The sequence below is a fragment of the Cervus canadensis genome, chromosome 1 (assembly GCF_019320065.1).
Source record: "Cervus canadensis isolate Bull #8, Minnesota chromosome 1, ASM1932006v1, whole genome shotgun sequence".
Taxonomy (NCBI): Eukaryota; Metazoa; Chordata; class Mammalia; order Artiodactyla; family Cervidae; genus Cervus; species Cervus canadensis.
Window position 1 is genome coordinate 45208657 of NC_057386.1, and position 19002 is coordinate 45227658.

Sequence of the window (19002 nt, forward strand, 5' to 3'; positions counted from 1 at the left end):
AGAGGTATTTAATATATGCATGTGTGTATGTATGCATTTCTGTGTATGTACATACACACACATACACACACTCTTTCTACAAACATCATACCCATTGTTTTATGTGAACAAAAGTATGTCATGTCATTTATAGCCCACCTTTGGGGTTTTTTTCTGATAGATCTTAACATTTTAAACAAGCAGGTGTCAAAAGAAATTACTCATTTCTTAGGATTCTGTACTCTTTCAAATCCATAGAAAGTTACCAAATATGTACAGAAAGATATGGTAGGGAACTGAAATGGAAGCAGATCAAGAAGGTATTTTAGCTTTATCAATGTTTGAATACTTTTTTTTACAACAAGCATATATTCAAATATTCTTCGGCTGATCGCCGAAAAATTGATGCTTTTGAACCGTGGTGTTGGAGAAGACTCTTGAGAGTCCCTTGGACTATAAGGAGATCAAACCAGTCAGCCCTAAAGGAAATCAACTCTGAATATTCATTGGAAAGACTGATGCTGAAGCTCCAACACTTTGGCCACCTGATGGAAGAGCCAACTCATTAGAAAAGACCCTGATGCTGGGAAAGATTGAAGGCAGGAGGAGAAGTGGAGGACAGAAGATGAGATGGTTGGATGGCATCACCTACTCTATGAACATGACTTTGAGCAAACTTTGGGAGATAGTAAAGGACAGGAAAGCCTGGCGTGCTACAGTCCATGGTGTCCCAAAGAGTCAGACACAACTGAGCAACTGAACAACAAATTTAAAATCCAGTTTAAAGTTTTAAATTGTTTACTGTTTATAAACTACTTGAATCTTTTCCCCTTCTCTTTCCTCTCCACCCACCCCTTTTACTTGCTTCCCCATTTCTGGCATTCTAAGTAATACTGCACATTTCCTCTTTTTAACAAAATTAATCTTATTTATGTCCACATCCTTTTTCTATTTTTTCCCCCACATCCTTTTACCGATTGAGAAGACAGTGAATTGATAAACCAAAATTTCCAAGAATCAGTGGCTTTTCTACTTTGTTGATAATTAGAGACACTGCCAAATTCTAATCCTGGATGTTTAGGAATCTCATAACTCACCCCCCTTTTTTTCCTTTAAATTAGAGTACCTACTCTTCAAAAAAGACAATGAATGTCAACCAAATAGCAATCATCTAATAAACCACAGAAATTAAGCATGAAAAATGAAGAGGACTTTAGGATACTTGAGAATCAACTCTAGGGGTACTTGAGAATCAACAGGGGTGCTTACTGAAAAGTTATCACTTCCCAATCCAGTCTCTCAGACACTCTGAATTAGCAGAAGTGGAAGGAGGCCCCAGAATGGGAATGTTTAAGAAGCCTCTCCCTTTCCTAAGTGACTCTGGGTCAAACAGCCCTTGGGTCATGTTTTGAGAGACAGGTCATGGTTCTGTTCCCTAAGCGCTGTAAAATAAAGCATGTTTTCTTTGGTAGTACTGTTACCACTCCCTCCCCCAACCCCCCAACCCCACCAAAGACCCCCAAACTGAACAGGAGTCTCAGAGAGCAGGTCTTAGACATTAGTCCCCTCCCCCATGAGAACCGTCAGGAATATAACACCTGGACTTCCCTGGTGGTACACTGGATAATAATCTGCCTGCCAATGCAGGTGTTCCATCTCTGGTCCTGGAAGGTTCCACATGCCTCAGAGCAACTACTGAGCCTGCGCATTCTACAGCCCATTCTCTACAAGAGAAGCCACGGCAGGGAGAAGACCGTGCAGAGAGAGCAGAGAGCAGGCCCTGCTGGCCACAACTAGAGAAAACCCGTGCACAGCAACGGAGACCCCGCACTGCGAAAAATAATTTCTTTAAGAAGACTGTAACAACTGAACTGTATTTATTTTGGACCAGTATTTTCTTCAAGCCTCCAAAGGCAATTATCCTAACTACTCTTAAGGATTTTCGCTGTCACCCACAGCCCTGTTAGACCGAGATGTTTTCACAACTGGGATGCAATACAAGGGGCTTAATGGAATTTTTACAGCTGTGAAAATTAAAGTTCACTTGGCTCAACAGAGTAGTCAGATACAACAAAGGCGAGAACCTCCCCGAAGGCACGTGTTCAAAGGAGAGGCTTTCGATTTCCTCATGAGGCAGTTTTGCCCAGAAATTCAAACCATGGGGTGCTATAGAGCTCATATGTCTTGCAAGTACCCAGATGCCAACTTATCACCACAGCATCGGTCACCACAGGCTTGCTGTAACGTTTGGAAGCACAGCCCTGCCGGGATAAGATGGCCTCTCCTGGGAGTCAGAGGCTGTCGCCATGGCGGCAATCTTTCCATCTTGGGGCCAGAAGGGCCAGGCAGTCGGTCCCTTTAATCTTTAACGAGCCACTTTAGTGTCTGGATATAGGGACTGACTGACACTGAATGAGGCTCAACCCGCTTCACAGCACCCTGCTGCAAAAGCCCCCGCGAGCTGCAGGAGGGCGTGGATGTGAGCCAAGCCTGTCCCCGGGGGCGCAGCTCCCACAGTCTGTCCTATAATGTAATCTGGGCACTTTACTGTCCACTGTGGCGTAATACTTCAAAGGACAGAAAGGTATCTGATACCAAGGGCGCTGCAACTGCCTACCTCGGGCACAGTGAAATACTGGGAACTGAGAGAGGAGCAAGACCACAGGAAGGAAGACTCCTAAGCTGCCGGGACACAGTCTGACGGCCCGATGACAAGACTGACAGAAAGGAAGTCTGCAACGTGACCAAACTGCAACCCAGGCCAGCTCTCTTTAGAAACCTGGCAACAGAAATCTTGGAAATCACTGGATGGGTGTAATTTTCTATACAAAGCTATTTCTTAATTTTTTTCCCCATGAGCTGCTAATACAGAAGAAAGGCGGGGAGAAGGGCCCTGTCATCAAACTCCATCACCCAAGCAACCCCAACAGCTTCATAATGAAGTGACTGGTAAGCTCACGTCCTATTCCCCAGGAGCCACCCTCTCAGAACAAAGATCCTGTAATTCAACTTTGAAGATTTCCTTAATTCATAACTCACTTTCTTTTAAAGATATTTTTTGGGAACTTCCCTGCTGGTTCAGTGGCTAAGACTCCAGGCTGCCAATGCAGGGGACTGGGTTCGATCCCTGGTCAGGGAACTAGACCCTACATGCCTCAAGGAAGACTGAAGATCCTGCAGACCAGTACTAAGACCCAGTGCAGACAAATAAACATTTAAAAAAAAAAAAAAAAAAGATTATTTTGATGTGGACCATTTTCAAAGTCTCTATTAAATCTGTTACAATATTGCTTGTTTTATGGTTTGGTTCCTCGGCCCAGAGGCAAGTGGGCTCCTAACTCCCTGAACAGGGATCAACCCCCACTCCCTGCACTGGAAGGCAAAGTCTCAACCAGTGGACCTCCAGGAAAGTCCCCATAATTCTTATTTACTCTATAGCTCTGGATCCGTCTCTTCCCCAAATACACATCCACACATTCTCTCTCTCTCTTTCCCCTCCCCATCCTCTTCTCATTCTGTCTCTCCTTGCTCATGCTCTGCCTCCAGTAGGTCAAACTTCCTAAATTTTTCACCCGAGTTTCAACTAAAAATGCCACCAGATAAAGTTACCTTCCTTCAGCTTCCTAAGTCTAGAGGACATTTGTTGGTTCATCTTGATGGGTAATTGCTAAGCCATGCAGATAAGATTACCTGTTCACCTAAAGTTACTCTTCATACCGGCTTCTGTAGGCTATGGAAATAAAAAGGATAAGACTGCACAGCCCGAATGTCCCATCAAGGTAATCAAAGTAATGGAAGAGGCAGAGAAGACAGAAGGAGAGATTTCAAAATAAAAACCGAGCTGTGCATTTCAGCAGCACTTAAGAAAACACTCTATCTGACTAAGCAGCCAAAGAGTAGACAAATACCCAGAGGACTATACACTCTAATGATTACTGCACTCACAGTTCTTGCTTCCCTCAAGGCTCTGCAAGAGATCACATGATAAAGTCAGACCTGCATTATTTACAACAGACTGGAGAGACAGAGCCCAACACCTAGAATTCTAAGGATTTACTTGCAAATAAAGCCACACACTTATTTCAATTCAAACTCAAGTAACAAGGAGTAAAAGATATTATTTGGGTCTTTCAAAGTTATCACTCTCATCTTGTTTACAAAAGAACAAAAGGAGTTAGAGAAAGGAACCCAAAGTTTTGTGGTGGCTCAGACGGTAAAGCGTCTGTCTGCAATGAGGAAAACCGGGGTTCAATCCCAGGGTTGGGAAGATCCCCTGGAGAAGGAAATGGCAAACCACTCCTGTACTCTTGCCTGGAAAATCCCATGGACGGAGCAGGCTGGCAGGCTATAGTCCATGGGGTCGCAAATAGTCAGACACGACTGAGCAACTTCACTTAAACATTTAAAAAAGAATCACAGGGGAAAATACCCACAGTATACGATCCATGGGGGGGTGGGCGGGAATCAGGACAGGCAGCAGGTGGAGAACACACACACATACGCACACAGAATACATACACACATATATATAGAGAGACACAAAACATAGTTCAAGAGTCTCTTGCTGCTGCTAAGTCGCTTCAGTCATGTCCGACTCTGTGCGACCCCATAGATGGCAGCCCATATTCCTGGAATTCTCCAGGCAAGAACACTGGAGTGGGTTGCCATTTCCTTCTCCACAGCTTTGACTAGACAGCATAAAAGTGAAAAGTGAAGTCACTCAGTCAAGTCCGACTCTTAGCGACCCCATGGACTGCAGCCTATCAGGCCCCTCCATCCATGGGATTTTCCAGGCAAGAGTCTGGAGTGGGGTGCCATTGCCTTCTCCAAGTTCAAAAGTCTAGAGCCACTCAATAGTAGTTACTTTTGCTAGGGGTGAAGGTTTACTTTTTGTTTTCTACATATACTTTTGTGCTATTTTAGTACTCAAATGAGCAGTGTAAGCTAATTAACATTCAGAAATGAAGTAAATAAAATACCTAAGATAACTGGACAAAGAAAATGAAATTTGAAGGATAAACTGAACAAGTTCAGAACAATTTGAACAAGTTCTTAGGGCCATTCTTGGCCAAATTTTCAGCATATTTAAGGCTGCATTCACTGAGGCAAACCTGTAAAGAATTAGCCAGAATTCAGTGTTAGGACAGCAATTGGTTCGTTTGTTTGTCATTCTGAACCAGATGTAGAGATGTGCCAGGTCCTGCCAGGTAAGGGGGAAAGTGAGTCTCATGCTCATGGTCCATGCCTCCCCCAAGGTTAGTCTTGGTTAGTCTTCCCTCTCTTGAGGACACCAAAGTGAAAGTGAAAGTCACTCAGTCCTGTCCGACTCTTTGTGACCCCATGGATTTTATAGTCCATGGAATTCTCCAGACCAGAATACTGGAGTGTAGCCTTTCCCTTCTGCAGGAATCTTCCCAACCCAGGGACTGCACCCAGGTCTCCCGCACTGCAGGCGGATTCTTTACCAGCCAAGCCACAAGGGAAGCCCAAGAATACTGGAATAGGTAGCCTGTCCCTTCTCCAGCGGATCTTCCCGACCCAGGAATCGAACTGGGATCTCCTGCACTGCAGGCGGATTCTTGACCAGGGCAGAGGATTAAAAAGCAGGTCAACATAAAAAATAATAATAATAATTTAAAAAAAAAAAAAAGCAGGTCAACAGACCACTGACCACTGTCCCGAGACACAGCCACATGGAGGACTAACCACAACTCAAAAATCTCTGCTCTCTGTCAATCAAATCAGTTTTACAAGTAAACTGATGAATTTTAAAACCAGATATGCTACTTGTTTTAAAAAGTTAAAAAATGAGAATAATACCAAATGCTGGCGAGGATGCAGAGAAACTGGATCTCATACTCTGCTGGTGGGACAGACTGTAAAATGGTACAGTGCTGGGCAAAATAGTTTGGTAGTTTCTTTAAGAGACTAAAGATATACTTACTCTGAGACTCAGCAATTACATTCCTGGGCACTTAACCCAGAGAAATTAAAACCTGTACCCACACAAATACCTGTATACAAATGTTCATAATGGCTTTATCTGTAACAGCCCCAAACTGGAAACAACTGAAATGCCCTACAATAGGTAAGTGGCTAAAAAACTGTGCTACATCCAAGGCATAGAACACAAACTTATGGCTACAAAGAGAAAAAGGGGTGAGGGAAAGTAAATTAGGAGTTTGGGATCAGCAGATACAAACTACAACATGTAAAATAGATAAAACAAGGTCCTACTGTACAGTACAGGAAACTATATTCAGTATCTTGTGATGAACCATAATGGAAAAGGAATATTTATTTATATATATCACTTTGCTATGCACCAGAAATGAAAACAACATTGTAAGCCAACTATACTTCAATTTAAATAAAATAGTGATCCATCCATCCATACTACTTATGCTATTTAGCAACAAAAAGCATTATTAAATACAACTAAATACAACATGACTAAATACAACTTGGATGGAGGGCGTCACGCTAAGTGAAAAATGCCAATCTCAGAAGGCCACATGTTGTTATGATTCCATTCCCATAACATTTCAAAAAGGATAAAATTATAGAAACAGAGCACAGATTACTGCCAAAGCTTAGAGATGTTGGGGGAAAGGGACGTATGTGACCATAAAGGTGCAATTACAATTACTTGTCCAAATATCCAACCACCATGGGGAAATAAGAGAGGCGAATAGTTTGTAAGGCAAGCACATTTCATATTATTCTGCTATCCCTTCGACTCCTGAAATAAAAAAGAAAAAAGGACTCTTTAAGTGTGGGTTGGTTGCTGGCTCAACCATTTGAAGTGTATCTCAGGTATTACCTGTGCCCCATCCCTCCCGGGGTTTTCTCAGAGCTTCCCTGGGGCCAGAAGCAAAGAGCCAGGAGGCAGCAGAGGTAACCCATGCAGAGTGAACTCTCACCGCAATTTCAGCTCAGCATGTGGCCCAAAGTGCCCTGCTTGAACTCAAAAGCATCTGAAAACTATGGCGATTAGACAAATAAACTGTGAAAGATGTGGTTACCGGGGTCGGGTAGTAAAAATAGCTTTTGCTACAAAAGTCTCAGTAGTCGTCTCTAAAACATGAGGGCGAGGTTGGTGGGAAAAATGTCAGTGATGCTTCCTCTGTGATTCTCTCAGCCAGATATCACATGTACAGAAGCAGGACACATGCCTCAAAGGACACAAGCCTCAAGCTCAAAATTTTACTTTCTGTGCTCATCTGGGCTTCTCTCCTGAAGGTGACCTAGCACCATGACTCCACCATCACTTACAACACGAGGACCCCTGGGGTAAAATATGACATAAGGAGAAGTACCATAAGGTTATAACGACCCAAGTCCTCCGTAGGTGGGCACACAGCCCAACAACATGCTATTCTACTGAACAGTCACTAACTAGGAAAGAAAAGGCCCAGGGAATCAATAGTCTCATCATAACCCCCCTACCCATCCCCACCCCCGTGAGAAAGACGGAGTTTGTTCTAGAGATGCTTAAAGGAAAAAAAAAAACTTGACTTAACTTAGACACACGTAAGACACACGTAATACCATTCTCCCATTTCTAGGTCTCCCAACTAGTCAGGAACAACCATAGACATTCTGGAATCAGAAACACAAATTGTTTCCCAAAGTGTTAAACAATGCTTGTCCAAAGGCCCCAGTAGAGCTAGTAGTTTAGACAGCTGTGCTAGGAACCACAGAAGCTGCATTTTGTAACTAGTACTGCTTCTGAACAATTGAAACTTTCTCCAGAGCAAAGTCCAAACACAGGGCGCAGTGTTCCTTGCAAACATCTAAACAGTTCCATTATTGTTTAACCTCCAAAATAACAGCCCTAATAATCTATCAAGTTTGACATTTCATCCAACCAAGCAATTAAACCAGGACGCAACGCATGGATGGAGAAGTTTTCTTCCCCCCCTGCTCCAAATCAACACTCATTTTTACATTATGGCCACAAAAACTAATAATGCTTGCTCCTATTTATAAAAGGGTTCTAAAAACCAAGCACTCTGAAGTGCCTCAAAGAAACAGCACACCCTTAAACATTATTTTCTGTCTCCCACCTTTAAGCATCTTTATTAACTCTAAGTCAAGTCACAGGCCAGAAAGTTGGAAACGCCTTTCCAATATTTAGACAAAAGAGGTAAATATCCTTCCTGATATAGGTACCAGACGCAAGGTCTATCAATAGATTCTTAAATACATTAACATTAAGAGTACTGGGACTTCCCAGGCTTAAGAATCCGCCTACCACTGCCGGGGATTTGCGTTCAGTCCCTGCAGGGAACTAAGATCCCACATGTCTTGGGGCAACTAAGCCTGTGTGCCACAACCACTGAAGCCTGCTCGTCTAAAGCCTGTGCTTTGCAACAATAGAGGCCTGCACACCAAAACGAGAGAGTAGCCTCAGCTCACCGCAACTAGAGAAAGCCTTCGCACAGCAACAAAGATTCACTGCAGTCAGGAAAAAAAGAAAGGTGTGTCCTCACCTTTTCTGATCTAGCAGGCACCAAGTGGTGGAACTCTCTCCAGGTAAGGGAGTTCTTAGTTGGTTGCTTCAATTACACGTAACCTATCAAGTTCCTGAATATTCATTGGAAAGACTGATGCTGAAGCTCTAATACTTTGGCCACCTGATGGGAAGAGCCAACTCAATGGAAAAAACCCAGATGCTGGGAAAGACAGAAGGCAAAAGGAGAAGGGGGCGACAGAGGATGAGATGGTTAGACAGTATCACCGACTCACTGGATATCAATCTGAGCAAACTCCGAGGGATAGTGAAGGACAGGGAGGCCTGGTGTGCCACAGACCATGGGGTCTCAAAGAGTCAGACAGGACTTAGCAACTGAACAACAACATCATCAAGTTCCTAAGATGTTCTCAGAACTACCTAGAACAACGCTGCTCAAAGGGTGCAGGCACACATCGTCCATGGAGATGTAAGGTAAACACAAAAAATTCATAGTAGGTATACACTGCTGTATGACTTTCTGGTAATTCATTTTTCTTGAACTTTATAAAAATATTAGATGGCAATAGACTGGATAAGCACTTCACAAAGCTGGTCCTTCACCAGTTTCAGAAGCACTATGTTTTCACTTACAGAAATGCCAATTGTGTCATTTATTGTTCGGAAGGAATCAGAGCATCCCTGCCCTATCCTACAGCTTCTGGTTTAAGGGCAATTAGAGAAATCAATGTGCTTTCCAGATGGTGCAGTGGTAAAGAATCTGCCTGCCAAGCAGGAGACTCGGTTTAATCCCTGGGCTGGGAAGATCCCCTGGAGAAGAAAAGGGCAACCCACTCCAGTATTCTTGCCTGGGAAATCCCATGGACGGAGGAGCCAGGCGGGCTACAATCCATGGGGCTGCAAAGAGTCAGACAGACAGGACTGGGCAAGCACACACACGTGAGGAGAAACCAATAAGGAGGTAAACCCTGGAGCAACCTCATGGAAACAGTATCCACTTAGACTCAACAGACCTCATTGCTGGTCTGCATGATCCAACTAACTTGGAGACTCTAGGTGAACTGGAGATTTTTTTACTTCCCTATGCCTTGAATTCCTCCTCTGCAGAAGTTTTAAAGGCAGCCCCCCAATATCAGCATTTCTCAACACTGTTCATTTTTTCTAATGTGTGGTTCCTTCTGACAGCAATATTTTTTTCAAGTGTGGTCTGCAGATAAACTACATCAGAATCCCCAGCTTCATCCCCAAATTCCCAGATTCTATAGCTGTAGGCTAGCAACCAGGAAACAGCAGTTTTTATAAGTACCCAGGAGACTCTGACACTTACGAAAACTCTGATCTACTGCAATAATAATCTAATGCCGCTAAGAATTAAAAAAAAAAAAAAGGTCACGATTTGGGTGTGATCCCTGATAAATTACTTTAGGTAAAGTATTTTTTAAATCAGTATATTAAAACTTACAGAAAGCGGACTTCCCTGGTGGCTCAGGAGTGAAGAATCACCTGCCAATGCAGAAGACACAGGTTCCATCCCTGATCCAGGAGAATCCCACATGCCAAGGAGCAACTAAGCCTGTGCGCCACAATTATCAAGCCTGCGCTCTAGAGCCCAGGAACCGCAACTATTGAGGCCGTGTGCCACAACAACCGAAGTCTTTGCGCCCTAGGGCCTGTGCTCTGCAACGGGAGAGGCCACTGCAATGAGGAGCCCATGCAACCCAGCTCGACAGTGGCCCCCACTCGCAGCAACTAGGGACAAGCCCATTCAGTAATGAAGACCCAGCACAGCCAAAATTTAAAAAACAAAAAACTTACATAAAGCATATTTTAACATGCTTTTATAATATCAGTAATACGTAACAACAAATTTCAACTTTTCCCCATTGGGGGAAGAAAAAAAGCTGGTTGGTTGGGAAGAGCAAATGTATATTAAAATACATATAAACATTTACAGGCTATGGTATCAAGATCTGCTTTCTTGACATGATACTCAGAACTCTCAAATTTTGTACCAGTCCCCTTCCAAACAAAACTAGTGACTTACTCTTATGTCTGTGCTGTTTCTGAAAATCTGAGAAGAAAGATTTCAGGTGGCTATTTCTGACTGTTTCCACAAATAACAGTGCAGGTGTGGATAGTTGGTATCTCAAAAACCAAATTAGATGTAAATGTCAATGTGTTTTCATTTTTAATATTAGTTTTAATATTAGTATTGGTAGTACAGGAGACATGGTGATGTGCTATACAGAAAAGTTTATTCAGATAAATAAAATTTAGGAATCTGGTGACGAGCATCTGGGGGTGAAGCTGCAGAAGTGTCTAACACCTCACTAATTGGCTGGTTCACGTCACTATTCCTCAAGCTGCCAGTCTGCAACTCTGTCACCAGTCCAGACAGTTGGGAAACACTGAACTAGATCAATGGGCGTGGAAGTGATGACTCAGGGTCACCTGGAGTGCTGGGTCCAACCATACGGTGAGGGAAGTAGGGAGGGTGGCCCTGGCCTTGTCAAGCCCTCTGGGAGCACTGGGGTAGCCCCTCCCCACCCGCTCTGCAGCCAACACTGGTCAAGGTAAACTTCAGCTGTGACACACGATGACTACGCAGGTTTTTCCATCAGTATAGGACAAAATGACCAAGAATGGCACCTAAATCTAATCACGCTCAAGAGGTAGAGAGGCAGACAGAAGTGAGAGAAGGCCCAAGAATTCTCCTAGTCCCTCAGTTATTCCTTCCCACCCCACACTCCCAGCACAAAATTTTAACCCCTAACTGTTCCTCTTCACCTTCATAAAATCCAAACTGCCCAAACCACGGCTGCTGGTCTGCAAAAATCAATCCCAAAGCAATTCCGCCCTCTTCCTGAGAGCCATTCTTGACAAGGATTCCTCAAACTGGATGAACAAAGCTGCCCCCACTCCCTCCAAAGCTCTGGAAAACGCTCCACCCTCTTTCCCCAAATCAGAAGATTCCTTTCATCCAGCATTTTCAAATAAAGGCTCACCCTCTAGTGGATCTTGTTCCATGCCTTGAAGATAATAATTCAGCATGATCAGGAGGGGGTGTAATTCACTGGCTACAGAACCACTGACTCAAGACCCAGGAAAAGGTTGGAAGACAACATAAGATGAGGTCTGGTTATTTCTCAAGCAGATTTCTTAATCAGGAAGAAAGTTTGTTTTTTATTTTTTTTTAAGGGAGGGGGAGGTGGAATTCACAGAAATTGCTGGAGGAACAAGAAGCTTTCTTATTGCATAAAATATACTGATTCATATGCCTTATCAGGACTAAGACTGGAAAGATTTTTCAAAGTAAATGAATAGGGGAAAACAAGAAAAAGCCAGGATGGGAGAGGAGGCTGCTCCATTTCCTTAAGAAAAGCTTTTCTTGCAAGTCTTTTAACATAATCCAGCAGTTGCAAACAAACAATGGTGCTGATTACAAACTAATTATGTTTAACCACTGGGGGTGGGGGTGGGGGCAGCAGAGCCTCCCGGTAACTAACTAACTTCCTGTAAATTTCAGGATGTCTAGGCAGTATTTCATCAAAGTGAATCAAGACAGTTAAAATGTTTCAGCAAATCAATCTGGCTTCAAGTAGTTCAAATGGGGTGGGCTTCCCCTACCCTGAGAACTGGCCTGGTGGAAACAAACAGTTGTCCCTAGGAGACCTGACCACTGCATGCATGCTCAGTTGCTCAGCCCTGTTTGCGACCAGTCTCTTTGCGACCCTATGGACTGTAGCCCGCCAGGCTCCTCTGTCCATGACCATTCACTCCACAACCCAGAGATAATGAAACCGTGTTCTTACATGCCGTTCGAGAAAAACCATGTGAAGGTCAAACTAGGAGATGTAGGCTTAATCTGTAGCACTGGAGAAGAGGCAGCTTTTAAAAGTCAAGTAACACCAGCTCAAAAAAATTCTGTAAAGTTCAAATTCAGCACATGCGTGCTGAAAGAGGCTGAGAGAGCCAAAAGGTTTTGCTTATCTTTTTACAGGAGAGGACAATGGAGAAATTACCAGACCAACATCACTTTCCCCTCCCGAAAAAAAAAAAAAGTTAGCAGGCTTAACCGAGGTAAAAACCTCCATAGGTCATAACTCCATGAAATCAGCAGCCTAGTGAGAATCTCTCCAAGAACGCTGTAGGAAATTAAGTGCGGATTAGAGTAATTAAATGTAAAGTCTCCTTGAGAGCGACTTCTGCTCCTGAAGACTACAGCCATCTCTGTGAAACGCATCACAGAAAAAAATTGTGAAGAGGATTTGCCAGGCATCACAGCCTTTTCACTTTCACATCAGGTCTGCACACGCTATGATCTAAAAAGAACAGTGGTGATTTGAGGAGAGAATTAAGTAATACAGCTTATCAGGGAAAACCACTCCATTCTCTAGCCTTCGCAAAAGTTCATGTGCTCATGTAATATACTGTAACTGTAATATACTTAGGGGTTTCCAAAAATTACACACATTTCCTCAAAAGAGATATAGGAAAATATAGAATCACGGGGTAAAGGCCAAACATTGTCTCTTCTGAATGCTTGAATAGCCAATTATGGGTCTTAACACATTAATTCTAAGAGAGAAAAAGAGACTATTACAGGAATGTTGAGTAAGACATCTTCAAAACTGTACCCTCGGGCCTAAGTTCGTTGGACTCACAGTAAAATCACCCCCTCAAAAAAGCAGTTTTATGCAAAATCTTGTATTTTAATTTCCCAGCTGCCAAGAGAAATATATAAGGAGCAGAAATTAAACTAATTATGTCAGCAGCACAGTGAACAAAACTTTAATTGTATTATACACAAGTTAGACATTGCCGAACAACACAAAAGCCCTTAAGGGCAGAAACTTCTTTAGAATATAAATGATTCCCAATCAATATGACAAAAATCAGTCTGTCTGGGCAATAAGCAGATTCACACATGGAAAAATCCAGCCAACATCCTAATTCAATATAAAAAAAATGGACGTCGAGTATAAGAAACAGATCTCCAAATGGCTTAAAATCACTCGGTCATTTACATATGTTACGTCATTAATAGGTCCTTTAAGCCAGTATTGTACTAATCAGCTTTTTTAACCTCCTGCCCACAAAAGATCCTATTCATTTAGCTGGGCGGACAGGTGTTAGCAACCAGCAACCTTTTTTAGCCTCAGAGTTCCAGCGGTCCCATCTGTGATTACTGTGGCCATGATTGGCAAGTCGAAAGGACAGGCAGTTTAAAAAGAGGGAAAGGGAGGAGAGAGGGAAAGAAAAAAAACAAAAAGGGAGGGGTGGAGGAAGACGAGAAAAGAAACGGCTGTCAGGTGCTATTTAATGAGCACCCTCCCCCCAACCCAAGCCTGGGAGCCTGAGTTGAGCTCCCAGGCTACGGCCCAGACACTGGAGGCAGAATTTGGATAATGTCATGAATTTATTCCCGCAGAAGGTCATTCTGGATATATGCCTACACTCCACTCGTTCTAAGAAAAAAAATTTTTTTTCAAGTATCTGTGACTCATTCCTCTTTACCATATTCTCTCGTTCTTGAGTCCTCACTCTTTCATACGTTTTCTAAAAGAGCTGACCGAGTAGATATTCCTGGAAGGAGACAGGGGGAAGGCCAGATTTAGAAAAATATCTGAAGCCTACGGAATAAAAATCCTCTGAGAAAGTGGGAGAAGAGAACGTTCATTGAGCTCCATACAATGTACAAAGAAGAGATTTGCTCGCTTTTCATCCACTGATCAATGCCACCAGGTATTATTTTCATCTGGCAGATGAAGAAAAGGAAGCCCACAGAGGTTAAGTGACGTGTCTAAAGCAGCCCCGGGTTTGATCCCTGGGTTGGGAAGATCCCCTGGAGAAGGAAATAGCAACCCACTCTAGTATTTCTGCCTGGCAAATCCCATGGACAGAGGAGCCTGGCGGGCTGCAGTCCATGGGGTCACAAAGAGTCAGGCATGATTTAGGGACTAAACAACAACAAAAGCAGCCCAGCCAGGAGGTGGAGGAACTGGGACTCAAAGCCAGGTTTGTCTCTTTTCTAAACTGTTACATTTTCCCCAAATTGAATTCCCAAATTAAGTGCCCCATTCTGCTTTAACTCAGAGGGTTCTGGATTTCACCTTTTCTTCCTTCATGAACTCAGCAAAGGACCTGTGACTAAATTTTATTGCCTATTAAGCATCCATCATATCCAATAAGTGCTTCAGTTAATGTAGAAATGAAACATCTGGCAAACTGGCTTTATTTTAAAATCTTACATACAGAGGATGACCAGGCAGCTCTCCTATGCAACACTGATCAGAACTAGATTTGACTACCCGTTCAGTCCTCCAGTGGTTTCCACATTATCATTCATTTGTCCACTCAGGAAATACAGGAAGCTACTCTCACCAACCCTCACTCATGACTCCTGACAGATAATAAGGCAGACAGGGCCCCTCTGGAAAGTAATTTACATAAAAGTTATAAAAGCTCTTTGTTATCTGTCATGACTCGGAAATGGACTATTCTAGCAAATCAAACATCCTGAATAACATAATGACGCTTTTAAAGGGACTACCAATTTATAAAGAATTTCAAAGCAATGCAACACTGGTTCCTAAGCCCAGTTGCAGATCAGAATCACTCGGGGAGCGTTTTGTAAGTAGCTGCCCAGAGTGGCTTTTAAAATACTTATCCACGCAAAACAAAAACAAAAAAAACACTTCAGGAGGTGGAGCTGGGAAATCTGTATTTTTAAAGAACCCCTCAGTGACAAAATTGCTATGTAGCAAATCTTTTAAGGAGTGGCTGGCTTTGGGAACTCCTTATAATAAAACTCACTTTTGAGTTACAAAAGGCTAAAGCTACACTGAATATAATGTGTAGCTTTGATGATTTGGGAGATCTTGGGTTTTCCCGTGCCTCTGGATCATCATTCACTAGTCACTGTACTGGTAAAACCAGAAAAGAAAAGGTTAAGAACAATCAATTGTACTTGTAAAAAGCTGGAAAAACCAGCTTTTGTTTTCCTATTAGATTTTTAAAGAGCTGATTTTCCCCAGAGGAAACTCAAGATTTTTATGCTTGCCTTGAAAAAGGAGAATGTTTAAAAACAGGTAGATTCTCCTAACCAACTGCTCCAATTCTGAACATTAGTGGGCCCAAATGCATCAAACATGTGGAACCTGAACTAGAGAAAACTAGAGAAAGCAGAGAAACTTCATGACAGTCTTAACAAAGATAAAGGAGGATAATGGGTTTAAGCTAAGAACGGCATCATAAGGACTAGATAAAACCACTGTCCTAACCACAGCAGATAAATCCTGGAAACTGGGAGAGCTGAAGTCTTTCAACACGTAAGGCCAATGATTCCAACCCATCTAGGACGGCTTTCATGTAGGATACAACAGGATACTCTATTAAGAGTCCAACAGGTTTTAGGGTTTTAAAACTCCAAGTAATATAAACTCACAAAACAAGAAAAGGGACCTCACCACCTCCCTATTGAAGGGATGGGAATTTGTGATTGCATAGAAAAAGACTGTCCTTCAGATTGCCAGAATCTTTCTTACAGAAACACAAGTCACACCTACCAAATCAGTAACCAAACAAAAATAATAACTGGTAACCATTACCAAACAATAATAAGGAAGCTCACACCTTGCGGCTTCAGCAACAGCAATTTAAACTATGCATTCTCATTAAACTCTAAATTATAACTCAGTTCAGTATTGCAGAGGTTATGAGATTTTAAGGTGCAGAGGTTAAATCTTTCCTCTCAAAACATAAACCCTATAGCCAGTACAAGTTTCATACAAAAGTCTCTAATCTTTTAAAACAACAGCAGTATTTATTACAGGTTCTAAGAATAAAAAATCTAGGTGGAATTAGTTTCCTTAACACTCCTTAGATTTACGAGGGTGTTTTCAGAAAGTTCTAGGCACAACACATTTTGTGTACTAAACATCACAATGGACAGGTAATTAGGGAAGAAACTGTACCCTTTCTTTGTTATTGCTGTTTTTTGTCTTTTTAAATGTTGGTCACAGAAAATGCTTTTTCCACTGCTATCTTAAGACAGTGTTAAGCAGAGTGGTATCAACTGGCTTGATCGTGAGAAAGTTTTGAAAACAAATTAATTTCTAACCTTTTTGTGAACAGCTCTCTTTTTGTGCATGTTATCTTAGCAATGGGTTAAATTAAGTCGATTTCAAAGATTTACAATCCCTGACCCCAAGGTAAACAGTCGGGATAACAGCTGTCTTCCTGATCAATATGGAAGTTTCTAGTGGGCTGATCTTCCTAAACAGACATCAAAATGTGTGTGTGTGTGTGTGTGTGTGTGTGTGTGTCCAAGATTAATGGAAACCTTCTTCATGCACAATCAAGTTATTTCAGTTAGGCCTGCCACATCAAACTATAATTGTCATACCCAATTTTCAAACTTAAGAAAATAACACCTCTAAATAAACTGTAATTTATGACTTGTACTCTGAAGTCCGGAATTATTAGGAAATACGCTATAGAGTTTCAGAAATGCTTGCCATCATCTATTTCCTTGAATGTGAGGCAAAACACAATCAAGAAAAAAGGATAAAGAAGTCGTCAAACCTGAAATCCCCTGAACTAGCTCCCAACCCTAGAATTCCATACACAAACTCGGCCAGCACCGTGTCCCCTGCCTGCTTCCATCCCTAGAAAAATGTTCCTGTAAGTGGACAACCTTGGCCTCACTATCTTGAACTGTCACTGGGAAAACAACTGCTCCCCACACAGTTGTAGCCAACGGGGGGTGACAGGGAGTATCTGCCCTCCAAACCATCTGTAAAACTGGATGGGCAAGAAACTTACTTTCTTAGAAGGCCACATAACACCTGGGGATGTTTATTCCTTATGTTCTGGTGGCCTTTAGCCAGGGGGCAAAGTGACAATTGTGGGTGAAGCCCTCAGTCGGAGCTAACAGTAATTCTTCCCTGGGGTGGACGGGGAGGAGCATGGGACACTCTTCCTTGATTACACAAGCAGTTTTTCCTCTAGAACAAATGACAGGCCAACAGAAAGGGAAAAGTATACTGTTGTTTCTATCTTCAGCCAGCCTGACATCAAGCTCTGAGCAGACAGAAGCCTGCGAGGCTGTGCCTCCCCGGGCCCAGCACTCTTCCCCATGTCTAGTCAAATGTCTCGTGGGCAACCGGCTGCAGAGGCCCCCCCCGTTCCTCTCCGTCTTGGCCACTGGCGGCCCCATACAGGTTACCTCAGGGGAACAGAAGACAACTTCCACCAGGGGCCCCTAGGTGGGGAGGGGGGCACGTGGTTGGGAGAAGCATATCCCCAAACTTCTCCATCGAGCCTCCGAACTCCTTCTTCCGAGCAGCCCGCGGGGCTCCTGCCCTGGAAAGTAGGGTCAGGCTAGTTGCTGAACGCAGGCCGCCGCGCGCACCTGCCTCAGTTTCCTCTGCTTCAAAAGCCGCATCTTTCCCCCCAACCCCCACAAGCCAACTGAACCTGCCGATCGGGAAGGACGTTTGGAGATATATGATAACACACGGCTCCCGTTAGTGCTCCCACAGGTGAAGTGCTTCCGTGAGGGGCACTTTTTAATGGGACAGGTGCGGGCTATCGTGAATGCGCAGACTTTTCAGCGACGGAGGGCTTCCCCCCCCCATCCCCTGTGGGCAGCGAGCGTCTCAGGCCGCGCCCCGCACAGAGGAGGCGCCCCCCGCCCCCCACCCAGGACCACAGCCTGGCGAGACCCTGAGGCCGAGCCGCGCTCTCCCACTCCGGTCTCCCCCAGAAGCCCAGCCCCAGGCCGGGCGCCCCGCGGACCCCAGCGCGGGCGCCGCTGCCTCCTCACCTGTCGCGGCCGCCTGCCCGGCCCCGCACCTGGGAGGGGAAGGGGAGGGGAGGGGAGGGGCCGGATCCGGGCCGCGGGCGCCTCAGGCAGGGGCGCTGCGGGCTGCGCCGCGGCGGCGTCTCTGGGGCTGAGGGGCGCCGGGGGGCGGTCGCCACATCCTCGCGGGCGGCCCCAGGAAGTTGGCCCCCCCGCCCCCCCTCAGCCATCCCCAGCCGCCGGGGCCGGTCCCTCCCGCCCCTCGCGCAGGCCCCGCCCCTCGCGCAGGCCCCGCCCCGGCGCGGCCCCGCCCCCCCCGGGAGCGCGCCGCCGCCGCTCCTGCCGCGCCCGAGCCACCATAGAGAGGCGGGAGGCGCGCAGCGGACCGGAGGGCGGCCTCCGCGCGCGCGCGCCCCCTGGCGGAGCCCCGGGCCGCGGGCGGCCGACCCCCGCCCACGAGCCTGAGCCCGGGTGTGTGGCGGCGGTACTCCGCTGTGCCGGCATCTGCTGATTCCTAGTCGACCGGGGTCACCGCACTCTGCGCGGGGAGCCGAAGGGTCCAAACCGTGGTCCAGCTTGGTGACCCTAAGCAAGGCTGTAACATCTCAGAACTCGTTTCAAAAGAAAATTTTGAAAGTTGCCTCACTTCCATATCCCATTGTTCCTCACCACAACGGCTATCAGCAGGTGATGGCTCCCCCAAATTACAATGAAAGAAACCCAGGCCCATCGGGGTTCACTA

The 19002-nt window shown here is 44.6% G+C and overlaps 1 protein-coding gene across 2 annotated transcripts in view; it reads right to left on the reverse strand.

Annotated features, from left to right (window-relative positions):
* RFFL (ring finger and FYVE like domain containing E3 ubiquitin protein ligase) overlaps nucleotides 1–18531 on the reverse strand; it is a 74433-nt gene extending 55902 nt beyond the window's left edge. The window contains exons 1-2 of one of the 2 annotated variants that reach the window (XM_043480901.1): nucleotides 18285–18531; nucleotides 17685–17821 (exon numbers count right to left, since the gene is read on the reverse strand). The gene's annotated coding sequence lies outside the window, so the exon portion shown is untranslated. The remainder of the gene's footprint in view (nucleotides 1–17684; nucleotides 17822–18284) is intronic. The other variant, XM_043480892.1, reaches the window with a different exon arrangement.
* Nucleotides 18532–19002: the final 471 nt, after the last annotated feature.